The 21,209-nt window shown below is 38.7% G+C and overlaps 1 protein-coding gene and 1 pseudogene across 13 annotated transcripts in view; both read right to left on the bottom strand.

Moving 5' to 3' along the window:
- The window catches only part of LOC103554374 (tripartite motif-containing protein 5-like), a 46,035-nt gene that overhangs the window by 5,791 nt on the left and 19,035 nt on the right, over positions 1-21,209 (bottom strand). For 5 of the 13 annotated variants that reach the window (XR_011541174.1, XR_011541180.1, XR_011541182.1 and 2 more), the window contains 3 exons: positions 21,009-21,051; positions 20,413-20,661; positions 18,673-19,141 (listed from right to left, as the gene is read on the bottom strand). The exons of 1 other annotated variant lie outside the window; for it this stretch is intronic. The gene's annotated coding sequence lies outside the window, so the exon portion shown is untranslated. Of the gene's footprint in view, positions 1-14,399; positions 17,555-18,672; positions 19,142-20,412; positions 20,662-21,008; positions 21,052-21,209 lie in introns of those variants that run through there. 7 more of the 13 variants (XR_011541176.1, XR_011541181.1, XR_011541175.1 and 4 more) reach the window with 5 other exon arrangements.
- On the bottom strand, positions 1,076-8,162 carry LOC139084265 (E3 ubiquitin-protein ligase TRIM22 pseudogene; annotated as a pseudogene).

Raw genomic sequence — 21,209 nt, 5'->3', positions numbered from 1 at the left:
AATTAATACCCAGAGCAATGGGGTGTGTCAAAGTGAAGAGATGGAGGCAAGCTGGGAGATTTTGAGGAGTCCTGTGTTAGTATAAGCCAAGGATGTTGAAAGGAACCTAAATGTATGTATGTCTGTGGATGGTGGGGAAGGAGATAATATGGATATACTCACAGGATCACACATGTCGGACACCTGGAAATGATAAGCACAGATTAAATGAATGTGAGTCTTGAGAAAGAAGTCCCAAAATTCTAGGCAAGATCATTCCACAAAATATCATTGAAGATGAATTATGCTAGCAACTGGACCAATATCCAAAAACAAAAAGATAAACCTAGACAGAAAATTTAAACCTCCAAGTACTTGACATGGACTTGGAAAGTAGTAGTAAATTAAATATCCAGCCTTATGTGTACAAAAGAACAGATGTGAAGAACACTACTAGAGAGATATACATGTTGTTGGGAAATCAAATAATGGGAGCAAATGGAGGTTATCCAAGAATTCCAATTTGAAAACATAAGAGTTGAAGAGAAAGTTGAAGAAGATGAAGGAAATATGGGATGAGAGAAAGGAAAAAATGTATCATATGGAAGAAATGACCTTTTCACGGGAGGCATATCATTATGTATGAGTTTTAAAATGCCAGTGTGGCTGGTATGCAGAAAACTCCTGGGGCTTTGGTATCACATGAGCCTGCATTGACCATAAAATAACACACTTCTCAAATTACATAACATTTAGGGACTGTTTTTCAAGAGCAAGGAGAAATTGTCAATGTTTTCCCATCAGAGAAGAGTGGGGACGTATTTGGCTTAAGACTTGAGCTAGAAATTTTAGATGGATCCAAAGTGGCATCGAGAAGATCAGCTAGGATGCATGTGCAGTTGCTCTGGGGAGAGACGATGATAGCTTGAGGGACAAGGTGATGAAGGAAATGGAGAGCAGGAGTTGCGAGTGAGAGACAAGATGAGGTAGAAGGACAGGGCTGGGACTAAGGTTGGATGTGGGAAAAAAGGGTTAACATCAGGCCCGGACTCTCTTCTTCTAAAGATGATATTGGCTTACTCTTCTTCTAGTAAGATTTTTTTTTTTTCTGGGAAGTCTACTGGATTACAATAAACTGGAAATTCAGTTGCCTTGATATAAAAATGGTCTTATTTTTAAAGTGCATTTGGCTTGGGAAGACTTTATATAGACCTTAAATGCCATTTGTTAAGAGCTGACCTCATTTTTCACAAGGAAAATGTGACTCTTATAATCAAAGTATATTTTTTAAGCCCCTGGAAGCTGTGTTCATTGGTTTTCACAAGGTAATCAGTCCTTTGTAGCACTAGGCTTTTCTAACCTACGGTAATTTCATGCAGACCCACCAGTCTGGCTTCTTAAAAAGCTAAGATGACAGTGAAAGAATTTCCTATACTACTGTAAGGTCCTTCACTGAGAACTCACCTGAGGCAGCCATGCCAGCGTGCTGGTTCTCCTGTCCTGTATTCCCCAGCTAAGCTAAGTGACCTGGCAGTTTATGTCTTATGAGGTCACATATATGGAAACAGCCATCTAGATTACAAACTGCCACTGATGGTCAGTCAGAAGAAGTATCACAGAGTGGTACCACAGTGAAGCTTATCTCCAACCTGCACTCAATATGGCACTGTGGCCACAGTCGAAGATCAGAAGTTCTGTCAGGAACTCCAGGCAAATGGGCCTATTAAGCAATTAACAAAGAAGAGGAGTATCTCAGTAGATATTAATGTATTAAAAGTTGTCAAAGTTTGATGGTAAAGATCTCCAGCATGAGACAACAAGTAGGTTTTCCCTTTGTTCTTCACAAGGGGAGAGAAAAGCGGTAAGACTGCATGGAAATAAATTTAGACCTAGTAAAAGTGTCTACTTGTGCCATGTTCTTCATACATGAAGGGAACCGGATAAAGAATGAGGCTGAAGGTGAACTGGCAGTGTAACCCAGCTATGGTACTGAAAATAGCCCAGAGGCCATATGTAGATAACCCCCGGCTGCAGATACTATGGCCTAGATCAGGCTCTGATGACTAATGAGATCAGAGGTAGGTTTTACACCAGGGGTGGATATTTTATGATAATGTATACCCCTGTTTATGACTCAGGCTGTGATCCAAACATGGGCTTGAGGTCTCCAAATATTTCTTATCCTATTCAAGACCCAACCAGTGCTGAGATGCATCAAGAGTTTATAGAGGACAGAGGAGCAGAGAATGCTTTCTTCCATGGGGTCACAAATTTATTTTCACAGTGGGGCTACGAGGAATTAATGTCACAGCAACTGCTGCCACAATGGACACAAAAGGGCAATGTGCAGAGGAGCTAGAGTCCTCTCACATGGAGTGTGACTCCATCTCTACCTAAGCAGAGACCCTGGGGCTTCAGAGCAATCAGCAAAATAGATATGGGAACATGAGTGGTGTCTGCCTGACGGAACTCCCAGGTCAGTACTGTATGAGCTCAAAAGGCATGTGCCTAACATGGACTTATGACCGAGAGGAGGACAAGAATGTGCAGCAGAAGTGATAATCTCCAAAGTCAGCTTTTAAAAAGTAAAATTGGGTGACATGAGGGGTAGTCAAGGACAGGAAAGAGATTTGACTGGTGTCTTCTACATGCCTAAGTAAGGTGGGTGCAGCTGTACCTTCTATAGCAAGGAGGAGTAAACAGAGAGACTCAATTACTCTAACTTTCTTCCCTCATGGGTCTCAAGATCTTGTTATCATACTACTTCTTCTGACATCTTTTTATATCATTAACACCAATCAAGTACTCATTTTGTTCATTAATGTGAGAACAGACACCACTTCTGTAAGTTCTTCCTACATGCTCCTCTTCCTCCTGATCTCTCAGCTGAGCTCTGTTTCTGGGTGGAAGATATGGTCCAAGGAGAAGCATGAGCAAGGTTAGTGATTTTGAAGGATCTGCAGCAACTGTGTACTGGGGGTTTTGGGGAGATAAAGCAGAAAAAAAAATTCACCATTGGACTATATGTCCTGGCCCCTAAAATTAGGCAAGAAAGACAACTAAAAGCATAAATATCAGAACATAAGAAATAAAAGACTCTATTTGCAGATGACATAACAGTTTATGTAGAAAACCAAAATAAATATAGAGGAACCTACTAGAATTAGTAAATGAACTAAGCAATGTCATAGGACTCAAGACCAACATTGAAAATCAATTATATTTATAGTTTAGCAGTGAGTAGTTAGAAAATCATCTTTAAAGGTCCCTTTTACAATAATTGCCACCCTGAGATATAAACAACATCTCATATCCCACCCCTGGGTGACTAGATGAGTCACCTGGTCTGGGAGGATTTGCAGCACTGGGAAGCATAGCTATAGGTATGAGATAAAAACAGACTTGGAAAGAGAAAAATGGAGAGATTAAGAGTCGCAATAAATAGATCCCCATCATGATCCTTGGGCAAAATGGATGATTACTGGAATCTCACGTGATTGAGTGCATAGCATATGTTTCTATTTCAATAGAGATCTCAGGTTTTCAGGGCTTAGAAACGTCTGGTCACCAACTAGTGATGTTATAGATACCACTGCCTGCTCATTGCTCATGAATGAGTCTGCACAATGAAGCCTGTTTATTCCGAGGTTCCCATGAATGCCATGAAATTCTCATTGTGGACACTTGTCTGGTCCAACACAATCCTCAGATCCCAGAAATAGAAGATGGAGCAATCGCCACTCAGACAACTTGTTCTGGGAAAACCCACAATTAGTGCCAAATAAACGTTTTATTTTGAGTCCAGAATCCCTTCTCAGGACATTTTCTGAGAAGAAGATACTTATAGGCCTCATACTCTTGTGAGGAAAGGGCTTAATTTGGGGGCAGGAGATGCTGTAAAAAGAAGGATGCCTCGAACTTTTCCTTTCTGTTTGCTAACTCACGTAGTTTTCTCTTTAACTTGTTTCACATCTTGAATTGCTTTTCTTAAGCAGTTATGGCCTCAATCATTGTAGCAATAGGGTGACAGGAAAGTAGAGGTCAAAGGGAATATGGATAAGAATCAATTTCCCACAGTATCCATGGATGAGAGTTTGAGGCGTGTGTGTGTGTGTGTGTGTGTGTGTGTGTGTGTGTATGGAGAGAGACTGTATGTATCTAACCTGGAATGGAGAAATGAAGAATTTCTTGTGAAACGAGGACCAGAGCAGACACTGTTTGGCCAAGTAGCCTGTTATTTCTATTTCTCTCAGCTCATAAGTAGGCTGGGAAAGAGTTGGAAATGAAAATGCTGAAAGACAGGGGGACATCATCAAATGCTGTAGGAACACTCAGTGCTGCAGCATCTGCCCTCCTGTCTCATAGGATGAGGAACACAGGCTTTCCTTCATTCCTGAGGACTACTGTTGCCTTTCACCTCACTGGAAAGAGTGAGGCTGACAAGGAAAGGAAACACTGACCTGCACTATTGCTGAGGGAGCCCATGACCAAAGTTCTGACCCTTCATCTATCACCATAAGTCATAATGAAACCAGCAACCTGAAGAACGGAGATTTATCTGGGCACACAGAAATGACTTTCCACTGACAGAGAATTACTGTGGAAATAGAAAATAATGGCAAATCCAATTATACCTAGTCTACTCATTTAGGTCAAAGAGATTTTTCCAGTAATTAAAATAAAAAGTGAGGGCTGGCCCCATGGCCCAGTGGTTAAATTCAGCACACTCTGCTTTAGCAGCCTGGGTTTGGTTCTCAGGCGCGAATCTTCACCAGTTGGTGGTGGCCATGCTGCTGTGCAGACTCGCATACAAAATAGAGGAAGATTGGGCACAGATGTTAGCTTAGGACAAATCTTCCTCAGCAAAATAATTAATTAATTAAGGAATTAATTAGTAAATTAAAAAATAAAACAAAGACTAAGTATCTTTGAAGAAGGAAAATATTCTTTTATAATGAAGAGATATTTATTATGTGGACAATAAAGCATTGTCAACTACAGTCGTGCACTACATAACGACATTTCAGTCACTGATGAACCATACATATGATGGCGGTCCCATAAGATTAGTACCACATAGCCTAGGTGTGTAGTAGACTATACCATCTAGGTTTGCATAAGTACACTCTATCGTGTCTGCACAATGATGAAATCACCTAATGATGCATTTCTTAGAAGGTATCCCTGTCCATAAGCGATGCATGACTGCGTAGGCAGAATGTGGTACAGGAGATCTCTGGAGCTTCTTCGTCTTGCAAAAGAGAAACTTTATATCTGTCAAACAGCAACTCCTTATAAATTTGTTAAAATGTTAGCTCTCAGGTTAAGTGTCTTTACCACAATTTTAAAAAAGACAGTTAGATAGCAGAGTATTAAATAGCAAAATTGAAAAGAATGTCAAGAGAAAAAATTTAGAATTGTGTACTCAGATAACTATATGTAAGTTGAAATAAAGATAATTTAAGATTTAAAAAGAGAAATATTTATTATAGAAAAATACGAAACTAAGAAATCAGCTGTGATTCTTGAATCAAGTTTCTCTATTTCAAAGAAAAGCAAAGGTACTACTATTTAAAATAGATTAATCTTCATTCTTAACATTATTTCAAAACACAGAGACAATGAATCAACACCAATCTGGATTCATGCTTAGGTGTTAGGAATTGAAGAAGCTATTACAAACATTTTATTATTAGTTCCCACAATACCCCAATCAAGTAAATCTTAGTACATTTATTTCTAATCATAAACTGAATCCAATTAAATTTAACATAATTTAGTAACATCACTATGATAATGAAATTCTACCTGATTCAAAGTCCAGGCTATTAACTGTCCACAGTGTTCGCCCTCTACATCATGTCACCTGCAAGAGCACCCTGGTCATGAAGTACCTCTACTTGTTTTTAGTTATTACTATGACCTGTTCCTTCTTCATTAATGGCTACATGAATTGAGCATATCAACCTCTATTTCCTGGCACCCAAGATTTTCCCATGATCCTCCAGCTGCTTCTGGAGATGAGTATCCTCTGGATTCTCCCTCCTACCCACATCCTAGGGCATCTGGCTCCTACTTTTCCTTAAGGGCTGTACTGTAGTCATGGCACCTGTGCTGGAGAAACCCAGCCTGAGTTAATCCTGCCTTCTTCGCTCATTAGCCATGGGACATTGAGGAATACCTCATAAGATTATATACTCTTTTAACTATTTGATAAGAATTCCTTTTTCATATGACATTTTTGAAGATTAACTATGATAAATATACTCTATGTATATATATTTATATGCACAATTTTATAAATATATATACCTATGTATACTTGTGTGTGTAAGTGTGAGTGTGTATATATGTACTATTCCTGGGCCAAGTTCTTTCTTTTTCATTCTACTGGGACAAGTTATTACCACTCTATATCTTGATGTGGACTCTGTGCAGCAGGCTGCCCTAGTTTATAATGCATACTTATCTAAGAAAATTTATACCTTTGCTAACCTACGTAAGTATCTTTCTCATCCTGAATTTGAAACGGGGTAAAAAAGAAAAGAAAAGCACATAAGATTTTATATATTGTGTATACTCAAGTGTTTTGCCACAAGGAAAAGGCCTAAACACCATAATCATGTCCCTTTTAAGAACTAGTATCTCTAGACATGGCTTCGTCTGCTAGACAGATTTTGGACTCTCAAAGTTTAGCACTTCCTGGACTCATTTCCAATAAAGGGCCTTAAAAACAGTTCCAGCCTTGGTATAAAAAGTTCTATAGAACAAGACAGGAAATTGGAATGATCTAGATCCTTGGGAATTGAGACTTCAGTAGAATCGATTAGCGTTCCTCTGAAGGGCACAGATCTATTTCACAGGACATTGACGCAGCACATACTTTTCAGTAACCGTGAGAGAAAATATTGATTATATTGTGCAGGACACTTAAATAGTTACTTTACATTGAGTGACATTTAGTTTCACACAACAATCTAAGAGTTATGTTCAGTTTTAAATCGTAATTTGTATCTTAGGAATAAGAAATCCAGAATTTATTTGTGACTACACATCTTGTGAAAGAAGAGACAAGATTGGAACTCAAACACTCTTTACATACAATCTTCACTCTGGGTGCATATATTGCCTATATTTTCCTTTCCTTGACTCTCTGATACCAGGTATATCCTGGCCAACATAGGGACATACACACAAAGACTCCTTAGTTGGTAGTGGTGGGTGTGGGGAGATTATGGACTGTCCTAGATAGCATGCATGGTGGCAGAGAGGCTTTGCCATGTCTTTTCAGATGACTGATAAAGGGAAATATGGAGATATGAGAGAGCAAACATGTTATATGAATACTCCTCTGTCTTTAGGAGAGAATAGACATATTTCTTTGAGAGGATAAAAAGGGTAAGTGACAAATAAGTATCTCTCCTAAGTCAACACAGATACACTGTGCATCCCAAGGATTAGTAAAAGTTCTAAAGAAAAAATGGAGACAGCAAAGAAGAGATGGTCTAAGTGGTGCAGATGGGCTCACATATAGAGATGAAACCCAGGACAAGGGGCACCTTAAGAAGTGGGTGAGGGAAAAATAAGATTCAGGAGCTCAGTGTGCAAAGTCTTGGGAGCTGTACAGCTCGAAGGATTGAAATATGGATAAACAGGCTTCAAAAACTGACATTTAGAGAATTTGTAAATCAGTGACCCATGCTTTGTGACATTGAAAAATGAGACAGTGCCTGCTCCATAGTCTAGGAAAACTCCAAAACAATGAGGAGAAACAGCCATGGAAAAATTCAAGACCTTGAGATCAGAGGTGGAAGAGTCCTCAAGGCATTGGGCTTCTGTAACCCTATAACCCAGTAGCCATATTGAGGTCTGTACCTGGAGTAAACATCTGGACAATTTACTTTTGTGTTGAAGACAAACTCAGAACAGCTTTTTGTATTGAGGTTACTTGTTTTACTGTATACCCCAGGATCCAGGCAATCTTCAGACACGTCTACTTCCCTGTGATATTTCCCTAAGGAGAGACACTGGTGGCCCAAGACACTGAAAGCAGAAAAATCACATGGATATATATTCCTAAAGACAAAAAGGTGCAAAAAACCCATTAGGCTCTGATCTGCAGATACCACAATATCCAAAATCGTGTTGACTGGATTCAGCATCACATCCAACTGTAGGAAAAATTACAGGGTCAGGCGAGGGACACAGAACAGGTGTCTTGTGACATTGTGAGGAGCAATATTGGGATTTGACTGGGAGAAACTTGTGTTGGTGGGTCAGAGATGAGCAGGACACTTACGAACTGTTGTATGAATGCATGTTGGCGGGAGAACATGTGAAGTTAAGATCATGGGATCTAGTAGTAACCATAACTTCTGAAAAGGGATCAGAACATGGAGAATTGAAGACCTTGTAACTTCTTCCACCCCAGTAGCCTTAGAATTCTGTCAGCTTTGAAATGACAAAAGGTACAATGATGTTGTTAGAAACAAAGGAGTAAACCCTGCTACCTAGCTATTCTCTAGTGTGCGGACAGAGGAGGCAAGCCCTGTGCGGCTATGAACTGGTGAATGAGAGGACAAAGCAGACACCTATCATTCCAGCTTAGATCTGATCACATCTTCGGCACAGGATCTCTCTCTCCTTGTAAGGTCAACTTCTTTGCTTTAATCCATATCTAGAAATGACATCCACTCCCCCATTTTGCCCTGATCCTACAAGAATCCCACACTCACACCATTCCCCTGGCTCTCCTCACCTTTAAATACTTACTGCATCCTGCTCAGGTCTGGGACTCAGAATTCACACTTCAGTTTCTTGGAAACAATTTTTGGCTTTTTACATGTCCAGGTCTCACCTCTTGAGAAGACAAAAATTAATCTTCCTGCACTTATGACCTTGTGTCTCTCCAAGACAACTGTCTCCCACCCTATCACTCCATTGATGCACTTAAATCCTCTTCACTGAAGAGCCTGAGGAGAGGAGAGACAAGAGCCCTGACACTGCAACCAGAAGAAATATGCTCATGTCTAGCTTTCTATTTACCCCCTGTGTGATCTTGGGAAGGTTTTCACCTCAAAGAAACTCATGTTCTTCCTTCTACAATGGGGAAATTAACCATATACTCTCTACTTCCTAAAAATAATATAAAATTAGGTGAAATAATGATGCCTTTAAAAGGTATTTGATCCTTCTAAAAAAGTATTTGATACATGGAAAAGTCACTGCCATCTCAGTGGGTCTACCCGGAGGAGGCCAGAGATGTGAGGTCCCAGTCAGATGGTCAGTAGAGAGGCTCCAGAACTTGGCTACTGAGAGGTTTAGGTTATCAAGTGTAGGGCTCCTGTGCTGAAAGTCTGAAGGGTCTCCTGAGCCTGTTATTCCAGCACAGATGCCCAGAGATTAACATCTGAGGTCACATTCTCAGGGGAAAAATTACAAACATTTGGAAAAGCAGAAGTTATGATAACCAAATTAATAGTGGTCTGAATTTCATGTGTTTGGGGGAGACTTTGATGCTGCCAAGTGGGTAGTCGACTTTAGACACAAGAAAACCATTTTTCCTACATGATGCTAAAGTGTGTGAGCAAGAAGAGGTTAATTATTGGCACCAGGACCAAAGCCACTATTCCCTGAGACTTGAATCTATTTTTCTTTTTGGAAATCAAAGAAAAACTACCTTCAAAGACCTTGTTTCTTCTATTCTCAGGAAGAAAAATAAATGTAAAGGAGTTATCCTTGTGGAAAATTTGGGCTTGGCAGATAAAGAGGACAGGTTCCTCCTTGTGATAAGACATGTATCTAAGAAATATGGAAAAAAGAGGTGAGGCAGAGATGGGGTTTAGCTAAAATGAGTGAAGTTATGGAGTTCTGATACAGCAACCCCTCATTTCTAATGCTTCTATTGGCCCTAATTCTGTGATCTCTCACCACTCAAATTTCCTATCATTGACAACTTTCATCTGTGATGAGCAATTTGAAACAATATCATACTCAAATTTCCCAGCACTGTGATTATTTTAAAATGATGATTGATCTCCAGATAACACCATGGCTACAATTCTGTCTTCACACAAGACAGATCTGATCTTGCAACATTCCTTCTTATGATGTTAGTAACATTTTAGGGAGAAGAGAGGAAACATGAGTCAAGGATAGAATTGCTAGATTTACAAAATAAAATTCTATAGTTAAATTTTGGATAAATAACAATTTTTTTAGTATAAGTATGACCCTAAAAATATTTAAGATACCCTTCTACTAAAAAATGATGTGCTATTTATCTGAAATTCAAATTTAAGTACTCATGTCATATTTTTTTTGGCATCCCTCAAAGGAATGATAAGCCCTCCTACTCTACAAAGTTTTACCCACCTTCTTCCTCACACCCCCAGCACTCTTTGATTTGATGTGAATAAATAGATGGTCAGAATATGGGCACAAAATGTAGAGATGAGACCCAGACCAACGATCCTTGAGGACTCATGTGAGGATGTTATAAAGATGCTTCAAGCATCTGGAGATGGGATATATTTAAAACAAAGAGAAGAGGCCTACTTATGTTTTAAATACATTTATGAGAAGAACTCATCATGCTTCTATTTATTCCAGAGACAAACAAAGGTGAAATCTACTACTTGCCAGACATCGTTCCAGGCTCTGGGGATTCAAAGATGAGCAGTTAATAACAGTCCTCAAGAAGTGTATGTTCTTTTACTGCAGGTACAATCAAATAAGCACTTCAAATAATTGTTTCTCTGGCCTCCCTCTACTCACTTCATACACCTCCTACACATTAGCTATAGATGATCTCATCAATTTTTAAGTATTAAATAAGCAACAAGAATCAGCATCTAAGAAATTCTAAAGTGTAACATGCTGTTTCCTGACCATTCACATGCAATTGTCCAGAATGTTACTATTATCCCCTCAGTCACTGTCTTAGAAATTACAGCACCTTACCCTGCATTCCTAAATTGTATTAAGCAATTCAGTCCATATCCTCAACCTATTTCAGCCATCTTCTTTTTCCCATTATATTCATTATTTGCTTTATTTTTCTGAAGAGAAATGTAGCGATATCTTTGGTTTCCCGTTCTCCACCCTAACATGTTTTATACCAAAGACTTGGCCACAAGTTGGCTCTACATCTTCAGAAAAAGCCTTAATGTCTGTAACTGGCTTTTTTGTTTTTATTGTATATGACAAAAACTCAATGAAAACTAACTTACATTTAAAACAAGGAAGAAGAAATTCAAGGGGCAGGTAGAACTTTAGTCATAGCCACGTTTTTAAGTGAAAAACTTGTCATCAGAATCTGTTCTTTCTTCTCAAAATTTTATTTTCTACCTGCTATGTTGACTTTCTTTTCAGACTGTATGTGGCATCAACTTGAATGTCTTGATCTAAATGAAAATCTCTGATATATTACCTGACAGAAAGGATAATTTGTCTTTCTAGTCATGACAGTAAAATTCTAAGGCATAGAAATCATTGACTTGAATTGGGTCAATGATTACAATAATCACTGTGTCATTGGTAAACATATAGGAATCAGATTTGCTGATTTACCTAGAATTGAGAAACATATACATACTGAATGCTACTGATTTTAGCAACCTTAATCAACTACATGGACTGAAGGTGGAGATGGTTCCACAAAGGGAAATCCAAGAGGTTGTTACCAAAAGAAAGATTTTGAATTGAGGTTGGACAGACAAACAAAAGTCCCATGCAGTCCATTCTTAGTTGACCGCCGCTTCCTCACACTTTCCACCAAATTATTTCCAAAATGTGGCTAAGTATATTACAATGGTTACAATAATATTAAAAATGGATGACTTACATCATATACAAATTATTACTTAAAATCAATTAAAGGTCTAAACTTAAGATCTAACACTATAAAAGTGTTAGAAGAGAATATAGAAAAAACTCTTCATGAAATTTGATTGGGTAGTAATTTCTGGGATGTGACATAAAAAACACAGGCAATAAAAGAAAAATAAATGGACCTCACCAAAATTAAAAACTTTTGTACATCAATGGACACTCTGAAGAAAGTGAAGAGACAATGCACAGAAAGGGAGAAAATATTTTCAAATCATATGTCTAATAAGATATTAATATACAGAATATGCAAAGAACTCCTACAACTCAGCAACAACAAAAAAAGACTCAATTCAAAACATGGAGAAAATATTTGAATAGATATTTCTCCAAAAATATACAAACTGCCAATAAACACATGAAAAGATGCTCAGCATTATTGGTCACTAGGGAAACACAAATCAAAACCACAATGAGATAACACTGCACACACTTTAGAATGGCAAAAAAATCCTAAAAATTAATAAGTATTGGGGCTGGCCTGGTGGCGTAGCAGTTAATTCCATGGGCTCTGCTTCCGGGGCCCAAGGGTTTGCAGATTTGAATCCTGGGTGTGGACCTATACACTGCTTATCAAGCCAGGCTGTGGCAGGCATCCCACATAGAAAATAGAGGAAGTTGGCACAAATGTTAGTTCAGGGCCAATCTTCCTCAGCAAAAAAGATGAGTATTGACAGTGGATGTTAGCTCAGGGCTAATCTTCCTCAAAAAAATAATAATAATAAGTATTGGTGAGGATATGCAGAAACTGGAAGCCTTGTACATTGCTGATATGAATGTAAAATGATGCAGCCACTATGGGAAACAGTTTTACACTTCCTCAAAAAGCTAAACACTTACTATTATGATCCATCAATTCCACTCTAAGGTATATACACAAAGGAATTGAAAGCAAAGACTCAAACAGATACTTTTATGCAAATGTTCATTGCAGCATTATTCACAATAGCCAACAGGTGGAAACAATGTCCATCAACAGATGAATAGATAAACAAAAGGTAGTGCATACACACAATGGAATATTGTTCAGTCATTAAAAGGAATGGAGTTCTGATACGTACTACACCATGGATGAAGCTTAAAAATATTGTACTAAATGAAAAAGTACAGACACGAAAGGAGCAATATTGTGTGATTCCACTTATTCCACCTAGAATAGGGAAGTTCACGGAAGCAGAAAGGAGATTAGTGATTATTAGGAACTGGGGTCAGGGGGAATGGGGATGGGAAGTTATTACTTAATGGCTACAGAGTTTCTGCTTGGGTTGACGAAAAATTTTTAGAAATAAGTAGTGGTGATTTCTGCAAAACACTGTAAATGTAATTAATGCCCCTGAAGTATACACTTTAAAATGGCTAAAATGACAAATTTTATCTTATATGTTTTATAACAATTGTTTTAAAAATTTAACAATGTAATATACCAAATATCATTGAATTTTACACGTTAAATGAATGAATGCTATGATGTGTGAATTATACCTCAACAAAGCTACTAAAAGAAATGGACGCGAGCCCTTTTACAGGGTGGAAGATCAAAACTCTCAACTACCATTCAAATCTACACTCAAGACCAGCATTTCTGTCATTTTCATCCTTATTGTCTAAAAGTAGCCTCTCATGGTCTAGCAGCCAATGTATATATGACAAAATGACCCATTCCAAACATTGCCAACAAAACAGTCCAGATAACAGAGAAACTGTCGTCTGAACTCACACTTGGCAAAGTCGTGGAGGGTAAACACCACAAGCCCAGCACACATTATAACAATTTGAAGAAGAGCCAAAACTCAAAAAGTTTCTTAATTGGCCTAAGAGGAAAATCGTAGAGAATGTCCATTATGTAACTATTTCTTTCCAATACATACAGCCTCGCAGATTGCATATTAAAGTCTGTATATTGCCTCAGAAATGGAACAAGCACAGACATCATTTCCCACGATTGTGATTTATTTTTCCCAACTACTTCCTTAAAATTTTGTATGATTTTGCCTTTTTTATGGCTAATTATAGGAGCTCATAACAAAACTAGAGATCTCTTCCAGTTCTACAGATTTGTATCCAAGAGTTTAGCTTATTTGTTAGCATGAGGACATTATCCTAGAGTTAATTCAACACAGTTTATTGGGCCCCTTCCCCAATCTGCATTCCAATGAATAGGGATTAATAGTGATATTCTTGTGCCCTATCTCAGGTAGGAAGTTTACCATTTGACCTTTGGATGACTGCTTTCTCAGTCTCTGGCTCTTCATTAGTCCCAGTCATAACTCACGCTTTACTTTCATCCTCTCTGACTTTGCTGGCACTAACTTTAGCTGAGAATAGAGAAGCTGGACTTTGTTACAAAGCAAATGAGCCTTTCTTAGCAACTTTACCTGAAACTCCTCAGTCCTATGGGTCATTACTAAAGGCTAAACAAAATAGCCACATGCAAAGTCAACAGTCCCACTGTACAATAAGTGATTGTGTGAGAGCTGCCTCGCTTCAGTCTTCCATTTGCAGCCCAACGAATACAGGGAATCATTCACAAATTACTCAGCATTGTATTTATTTCAAATGACCAAATACAAAATCAAGCAGGCTTGATTAGAAAAAGATGATAGCAGATCGTGGCAAATCAAATAAATGAAATACCCAGTAATCTATCTGGCTCCAGCAATAACTGATCAGATGAACTGAATGATCACAGTGGTATGTTATTTCTGAGCTTATAGTTTTCCTGAGTCAGTGTCATCCCCAGTTATTACTTGGTTTTCCCTGGACAACTGAGTATTACTTCTGTCTATCTAGTTCTGAAAGGGAAAAATGTCACATTCATAAACATGAAATAAAGAATGTTGAAGAGAATAAAATAAGAATAATTTATTAGATCAGATAAGAAACAGCTGAAAAACAGAAGAAAAAAATGGAGGAAGTAAAAGAAATTAAAATGCCCAGCCTGGAAAATAAATAAAACTGGATTTATTTACAGATGACATGATCTAGTGTGTAGAAAATCTCAAGGAATACATGCACACACACACACACACACACACACAATAAATTACTAAAACTAACAAAAGTGTTTAGGAATATGGTGAAATACAAGATCAATATAAAAATCTAGTGTATTTTTGATTAGTAGTAATGAAAAAATCCAACAAGAAACTGACGTTTATTTATAAAAGAAGCAACTCAAAAACTGAAGAAAATAAATAAAAATACTTCTGTGCTGGAAACAAAATACTGCTGATAAAGTTTAAAGAGAAACTAAATAATGGAGAGATTTTATATTGTAAAGATGACAATATTCCTCAAATTGTTCTTTAAATTCCACGCAATGCCTATCAAAATCCAATAGGCTTTTAAACAAAAATTAACAAAATATCTCAAAAATGTCCATGGAAAAGTCAAAGAACCCAGGGCAGAATTTCTCAACTTTGGCACTACTGGTATTCTGGCGCAGATAACTCTTTGTCATGGAGTCGGCCAAGTGCATTGTAGGAGAATTAGCAGCATCTCTGGCTTCTACCCACTAGATGTCAGTAACATTCTCCAAATGTTCTCTGGGGTAGGCGTGGTTAAAACTGTCCCTACAGAGAACAACTGACTTAGAATAGAATTGTTTTGAAATAGAATCGTATATAACTCCTTCAAATTATTTTCAAACAATTTTGAAAAATAAGAACCAAGTTGTAAGACTTATGCTAACCAATCTCAAAATTTTTTATGAAGCCACAGTAATCAAAAGTTTAAAATATTAGTGAAAGAATAGACATATAGATCCATGTAGCAGATTGATAATCCAGATATAAATACTTACATTTAGAGTAAACTGATTTTTGACAGAGGTGCCAAAATAATTTGGTGGAGGAAGGCAGAGTCTATTCAAGAAATGTTGAACTAAATTTGTTCATGGTTTAACAACTCAATATATTTACTAAAAATCCTTGAATTGAACACTTAACATAGCTGAACTTCACGATATGTAAATTATTCCTCAAGAAATATGAAGAGTTTTCTTTTTTTTAAGGCAGAGGTAAAGACTCAGCAGATGAAAATTGATTACCAAGTATTGCAGCAAAAGTTAAAGAAAGAAATTCTTGTTCAGCTGGCAAAGGAGAATGGCAAAAAGTCAAGCAGAGAAAACTTGAACTTTCCTGAATCTCTCAACGTAATTCACAGCTTAAGATCACAGTCACAATGGTAATGCCACAGAAAAAATTTTAACATTCGTATAGGTACAATTCCTTCAAAAAGTCTCCATACGTTTGCCCCCACATTCTTGCCCCAACAAACACACACACACACACACAAAGCACTCACACTTATTCATACATGTACATCCCTCACTCAGGTATTACACAGTCTAGGCTTACATTTGTCCCTCCTCAACAACAACAAAAATCAAACATAAGCAAAAATTCATGTTGTTTGCTTATTTATAACTAAGCTTAGTGAGGAGAGTCCTCACAAATGCTAATAGGAGCCTATGAACAATCATTTCTCCAAATAATTGCACAGCCTTTGATAAGTTAATGATAGAATTTTTCCTTACCATTTGTACATTGAATTACTCCTATGACTCTTGAAACAAATGACACAGAAGAGGCAATGGAGGGCCAAAGGAACTTTTTAACGTCACTAGGAGGAGGAAAGTTCATGGACCCAGAAGGGAAAAAAAGCTAGTCTCTGTGTTTTCCCTGGAATGTCACAGGTAGGACCTCCATCCTGAGTCTTACCTGTGCTGTGTCTATTGATGATCTCTACATCTGAGGCTCCAGATATGACATGAAGTCTCTCATGTACTGACTCTGCTGGACCGACTGGTCTTTAGCTGCTACCAAATTATCCAGCAGAGTCACCTCATCTTCCTCCGTGTTTTGCAGCTCCCTCTGCTCCAGACTGTCCAGGATGCCTCTCATTACATTAAACCCTTTCAGAATCCTCTCTCAGTCTGCATATGATGCTTTGGGGATGAAAAGAGAAAGAGGCCTTCAGTCTTTCTGGATGACTGCCTACTTCGTATGCGCCTGGGAGCCAAGACAAGAACTATTTTCCTCAGGGAGTTTTCAAAGGGATAGGAGGTGAAATTGGTGAGCGTTTCCTAGGAAACACATTTTTCCTCCTGTCTCCCCTTGAGCTCCTCCCAAAGCGATATATTCAAGTCTACTTCATCAAGGCCCATCCTGAGACACAAACTGATACCTGGAGGAGGCTTGGATGGCAGAGACCTGTCCTGGATGATCATGCTACACTGTGCATTAAACCCTTCCACCCACACTTCCTAAACAAGGAAAGCTGGGCCTTTCTCAACGTGTGTTCTGGGAGTATCCAAGCCTCAAAGTTGATGATGGAAATGGGACATGGGATTCACGAGTCATTTTTATATTGCTTCCCTCTATGCCTTTGCTTCCAAATATTTGGATTCACTTGTGATATATCTACTATCTAGCCCTGAACCCTCAACAAATAAGGAATGAAATGAAGACTAATCAAACGTCTTTCTGACTCATTAATTCTGAGGTAACAAAGAAAATGGGACTCCGCGTGATTGGACCAAGGTGCTGCCCAGTTTCCTGTCTCCAGACTCCCTCAGGAAAAACCTCTTCCTGCCTTCCAGGTAGCTCTCTTTTCTGATGTCAGCTTCCCACTCCTCAGCTTCCTGCTGTTCCTTCCTCAGCTTCTTCAGAGCTTCCTGGAGCTTCTGTTGTGAGAAAGGAATCATCAGAGTCAAGTTATGAGCTTTCTCAGCACCTGGACAAATGGAGAAGGAATCAAGCCCAGCTCAGAAGAGACTAAAGTTTACAGAAATGAGCCCAGCATTTAGAATCTAAGATGTAGACAAAAATCTGAGGGGGTGAATGTATTCCTTAACCCAGGGAGATGCAAGTTATGAACCTTCATCAGGAATAGCCTGTGTCTCTCTTCCCTAGAAGAACTGATCATGGAGCCAGGAAAGTCCTTTCTCCTCATTGATGCTTTTCCCACATCCAACCACCCATGTTCCCAAAAAAACCTTCTGGTCAGGGGGAAAATCAGAACTTACTTTGGGAAGCAATTCTCCACTCATCCAAATTCTCTGTGCTGAGTTTCTAGTTTAGGCTTATTTTTGAAGCAAATGGATGAATGCACAGAAATGTCCTTCATGCCTCAGAGCCGAGCAAGGGGTATGGAAAGATTGCAGGGCTCAGTCGGATAAAAAAAGTGACGGTTTCACTTTAGATAACATTCTGCCCTATCTTTCTCCACCCTGGAGCCCATCTGCTTTTCCATGACCGCCTCCTCCATAAAGAATATTTGGTGACCCTGGTGCTCTAGAGACAACTACACAAAGCCTACAAATGGACTTCTTGTCATCCTTACAGAAGAAATGGAGTTTTTCTCCATGGTGCTCACAGAGATCTCTCTTCTGTACAAGTTTCTTGTTACAAACACATTGAGAGCTATTACAGTTGAATTCTCTTCCCCAAAAAGATGTTGAAGTTCTAATCCCAAATATATGTGAATGAAACTTTAATTGGAAATCTTGTCTTTGCAGATGAGCACGTTAAAATGAAGTCATTAGGGTGGGTCTAAATTTAGCATGACTGTGTCTTTATAAAAAGTTGATATTTGGACAGAGACAGACATGCACACATGGAGAAACCACGTGAAGATAAAAGCAGAGATCAGGGTAATGCATCTACAAATAGAGGAACACCAAATATTCCCAGCAAACTTCCAGAAGCTAGCAAAAAGACATGGAACAGATCCTTCCTATGAAACCCTCAGAAAGAACCGATCCTGCCAATACCTTTCATCTTATATTTTTAGCCTCGAGAATTGTGAGAAAATAAATTTTATTTAAGCCATGTGTTTGTGGTACATTTTTTTATGGAACCTCTAGAAAATACGACAAGTGCTTATTTTTCCTTTATTCATCCATTCTCCATTCTATCATTGAAGAAGCTTTACATCATTAAAAAAAAAACCTCCCACCTAATGCAGACAGACAGACAAACAGACAGACACAGAGACAAAATGTATGCTCTCCTTTGGAGACGGTGCAATGTAGGAGTTCTGCTGTAAGGTAAGGAACAACTAGATCCTGAGTTTCCTTATCTCACTCTATCCAGATGGTCTGCCCAGAGGCTTTCTGTTTCTGTACAGTTTAGACAAGAAAAATGAAATGGTCTCCACAATGCAGATAAAAAGTCCTGTCAGGTGTTTATCCAACATCCTTGAAACTTCTCCTGTTACTCTTTCAGGAACTGTCAATGGGAAGGTGGACCTGTTCTTGGCATCCAGAGACCTGAGAAAAGTCAGAAACATGACAACTCCTCCCCCATTCCTCTGTGCTGAGAGATCCCTCTTCAACCTTCCCTTAAAGTACAGGCTTAATCTGCCCCACAGTAATGACCCTGTCCCTAAGCACTCTAGCTCCCAGGGCAATTAGTTGCAAAGAAGTCATTTGGCAATAGAGGCCATCTTCATATAGCTAACCTAAATCTAGTCCCTTTTTCTCACAGTCAGTTCATCACAAAATCCTATAGCATTTTCTTCAAATTAGGTCTCATTCAATGAAGTCTTTTAACCATATTCAAGGAATAGTTTCCCCACTGTCTCCCCAATACTGTCATTGGGTCACACAGTGAGCTCTCATCACTGTTCACATCAACAGCCAGAATGATTTTTAAACATATACATCAATCTTGTCACGTCTCTGATCAAAGTCATGTCATTCCATGTGAGTCCTTCTTTATTGTGGTCTGCTGAAGTGCACATTACACATCCCCTGCTATGGCCTCATTCTTCTCTCCCCACCTCCTACTCCTCCTCAAACCACACTGGCTGCCTTTATGTTCCTTAATCACTCTGGATAAAAATATATTTTGTACACATCATTTTTTTTGAAGACTCTTCTCTAAGTCGCCTTCCCACAGTGAGACCTATCCTGAAATATATTTAAAATTGCAAAACCCTTTCCCAGAGCATGTGGATCTTTTGCCCCATCACTGCCCATTTGTCTTACTATTATTATTGTTTCTTTGTTGTGTTTTTGTGCCATAGTGAGTTTCATCTTTTTGCATACTACATTACTCTTTTACTCTTTATTTACTTTCTCTCCCCTGAGCCCTATAATCTTTTGTGGGTGCTTACTTTTAGTGTGAGTTCAGTAGATGTTAATACAATTTTTTTCGACAGCTGTAAACTATTCTTTTTGTGAATTTAATCAAACATATTAAAATTTATTTGAATTCATTGCCTCCTCTTTATTGGGCCCTGTACTAGTCACTGAGTAGACAATTAATATATACCATCTTGTCCAGGTCTTTCTAAGATTATGAAGAATAAGTTCTTAGCAAGACCTCTCACCTGAAGGTCATGGGGCACTACTCAAGTAAGAGTAAACCATGGCCCTCAGTGGAGAACAAATTCCCTGTGCCTGGAACTCCGGAGAGACAAGTGACCAGAGAGGAGTTGCGAAGATGGGAAGCATCTGGTCATCCAACCTGTCTCATCAGGCTGGCCAAAGGACTGATAATTTAACAGGAAGATTGTGAACACCTTCCTAGAACTTACCAGGACTAGTAGTACAAAAGATTATCTTCAAGAAGGTCTTATCCTGGCAGAGCCCCTAAGATCTCTTCTCTCCATCATGAATCCACATAAGGGCTCTCCCCTCTGCGGGCTCTCACCAAGAGCTTATGCTTTTGTGAAGAGGGAAAACAGGGTTCCATCTCACAGGCTTCTCTGGAGGGAAGGAGGAAGGAATTCTCTGCTTCTGAAATAAACTATTCTGGTTCATCTTCACAGGGTAGAAAATCAAAGCTACAGAATAAGAAGAAGATAAAGGCAACAGCCTGGAGAAATAGTGGTCCCTCCTAGAAACAAACAAGGATCTTTACTTTTTTAAACTTCTCTTTCTTAAAGCTTGCTCCTTTCTCAGAATCAATGTCCCCTCTTCTGCCACTTTAGCAGAAATGCTACAATATGGCTCCTTTTTTAATCCAGAGAAACTTCAGAACCAAAATTAAGCTCACCCAAACACATTCAATCTGTTTCTCCCAAAGACTACTGCTCTTTGCCCTCAGAATCTACCCTACACACCTTTAGCCAAAGTGGATGAGTCCTGACTTGGTAGAGATCAGGCGCATGTGTGGTAAAAATTCACTCACCAAGGCAAAGGCCTGCTCACCAAGAGGAGTTCCCCCGCAGGAGCTGGGTGAAAAATGAAGGTTAAATTCTTAGAAGGGGAAATTAAACAAAGGAAGCAGAATAGAAACGTTAAAACAATAACAATGAGAGACCACTAGGTAGGACTAGTGGAGAGTAATGCTTCAGTATGCTCTAGGGCCTGCACTATCTTACTCCTCTCC

The sequence above is a fragment of the Equus przewalskii genome, chromosome 6 (genome assembly GCF_037783145.1).
Source record: "Equus przewalskii isolate Varuska chromosome 6, EquPr2, whole genome shotgun sequence".
Lineage (NCBI taxonomy): Eukaryota > Metazoa > Chordata > Mammalia > Perissodactyla > Equidae > Equus > Equus przewalskii.
The sequence above is the reverse complement of the archived record's forward strand: the minus strand, read 5'-3'. Positions and strand labels throughout refer to the sequence as shown.